The sequence below is a fragment of the Atta colombica genome, unplaced genomic scaffold (genome assembly GCF_001594045.1).
Source record: "Atta colombica isolate Treedump-2 unplaced genomic scaffold, Acol1.0 scaffold12, whole genome shotgun sequence".
NCBI classification, from domain to species: domain Eukaryota; kingdom Metazoa; phylum Arthropoda; class Insecta; order Hymenoptera; family Formicidae; genus Atta; species Atta colombica.
Genome location: NW_017259206.1, coordinates 8,133,529 through 8,135,802, shown reverse-complemented (window position 1 = coordinate 8,135,802; position 2,274 = coordinate 8,133,529). Strand labels below are relative to the sequence as shown.

At 35.9% G+C, this 2,274-nt stretch overlaps 1 protein-coding gene across 1 annotated transcript in view; it reads left to right on the top strand.

Annotated features, from left to right (window-relative positions):
- Window positions 1-108: 108 nt before the first annotated feature.
- LOC108694506 (semaphorin-1A-like) overlaps window positions 109-2,274 on the top strand; it is a 223,878-nt gene continuing 221,712 nt past the window's right edge. The window contains exon 1 of the mRNA XM_018204063.1: window positions 109-699. The gene's annotated coding sequence lies outside the window, so the exon portion shown is untranslated. The remainder of the gene's footprint in view (window positions 700-2,274) is intronic.

Genomic DNA, 2,274 nt, shown 5'->3' with positions numbered 1-2,274 from the left:
GGGGGGGGGTGAGGCAGAGTGGTAGAGTTCGGTGAGTTCGGTCGTTGGCGGCAGCGGGCAGTTGCGACTGGAGCGGCGTGTGATTCGTGTTTCGTTCCGTCCCGTACGTGTTTTTTCGCGCCGCAGTCGAAGACTCTGCGTGTGCGACGCGTCCGCGTGGCTCACGGTTTCTCTTTTCTTTTCTCTTACTTTTATTTCGCGCACCGGGCGCGTCATCATTAAAACGGCGCTACGCCGGATTGTTGTGAAACGTAGCAGATGACGCGCGGCCGGCCACGGTAGTTACTGGCAGTTACCGGACGTTATCGAAAGTGACGCAGTGACGCGTTCGGTAAAGGCGGAGTGGTGTTCTAGTGTTACACTTTATTGTGCCAAGCATTCGGTTTCTTCCCTCTCGTTCGACGGCCCCTCGCACTCCAGTTTACAATCACTCTCTCTCTCTCTCTCTCTCTCTCTCTCTCTCTCTCTCTCTCTCTCTCTCTCTCTCTCGTTCTCTCTCTTTCTCTCTCTTTCTCTCGACGGACTTCTTCGTCGCACCACTCGAAAACTTGGACCCTGTCGCGCCCGGAAAGAGCGTTTCTTCGGAAACTTTTGTGGGGGACTCCGATTACTCCGATCGCTTAGCGGTGAGGACTGGTGAGGACACTCGGTGTAACTCGACGCGCATTCGTCGATCATCCGATTGGCTCTGTCTTCTCGGTAAGTCTGTTCTTGATTATTCAATAGGAATACTCCTTGATTCTGCCGCGATACCACACGATTTACCATCGACTCATTGTCAGATTTAAATGAAATACAAACAGTGCTTGTCTATTTACATTTGCTCTCTGTATTTTGCGTTTAACGAATGACTTCCGCCATATTTAAAATTTGCTAATAAAAATTTGACAATGTTGAAGGTAAAAGAATCAAAATTTTGCTTCTGTTTGACACGAAAAGTGTACCGAAAACAATTTGTTTCAAAAAGATCGGTCGTTTGCAAAGATTGTGTAATGAAATGGACATTGTACGCGACTTGTAGGCGACAGGCGGGAAGCAGCGACACAGTGTGGAAAGTACAGGCGCGACAAGTTTAGAATTACCCGGTTTTTAAACAAGTCTTGGCGCGCAACTTACATTCTCTTTTCTCGTTATAATTTTGTTCTGACTTTCATATTTCAATATGACCTTTCCAGTTGTACTTATGTCCGGTGAACCTGTGAAATTTTACAAAGGGAGATGACATTACTGTTGTTTATTAGGATCCTTTTAAAATTGGTTAGTGTCGTTGAATTTGCCTTTATACCTCAGCATTATGTTGATATTCAATTATTTTTACGCTAGCAATATTATTATATTACTGTAAATATTTTTGGATTCAAAATGATCCTCTAAATGTTTACATTTTAATGCCACATATAGAAAAATTATTCTATTGCTAAGAAATGTAAAGAGTAACTCAATTTATTGTTTCAAATAATATTATCCTTAACAAAGAATATTTTTTCTTGATAATAATTATAAAATATACTTATTACAAATTTTAGAAGAATTAATATATATTTAAAACAAGAATTTATTTTCCGTTGAAGAGTTATAAAATTATAAAATTGATGAAAGAAATAATCACATTATAAATTGAATTTGTTTTAATAATCTTGATTGAAATTATATATTAAACTTACTGAATAAATTTAATAAATTTATGATAGATTTGTGAATATATGAATTTTTAAAATACATTTGAAACAAATAATTACCATTAGCGTATAGTATATACTTTTCTGTAGATTCTCCGTAGATTCGACTTTTTATTCATAAAAATATTGAGGTAGCGATACTTTTCGAGTTATAAAATTCGAGTTACAAAAAATAATATTAACAGAAAGTTGCAATAAAAAATATGTGTGTATGAGTTCTTTGGTATTTTTATTAAAGCTTGGCTATGAATTTGTCAGAGAATCTATCATTTAAGATAGTTTCGAGCGAGTTATGGAACAAAAAATCTGTAGGATCAACATTCGTGACAACATGACATATTGTGATATATGGAATATAGCGCTATATATAGCGCTATATATAGGTATATAAAGCTAATTCTTTTTCTTTCTCAAAAAATTATTTCGTTACAAAATTATTTCATAAAAGAAATAAGAATACATCATATAAATTCATTTTTTTAAATTATATGATAAATCTTATAGAATTTTTCAAGTATATCGCATATCTCTTTCTATCCCGAATTTAAATGTATACATATAACTTACAACTTTCATGATTCTTGACAGCATAGAA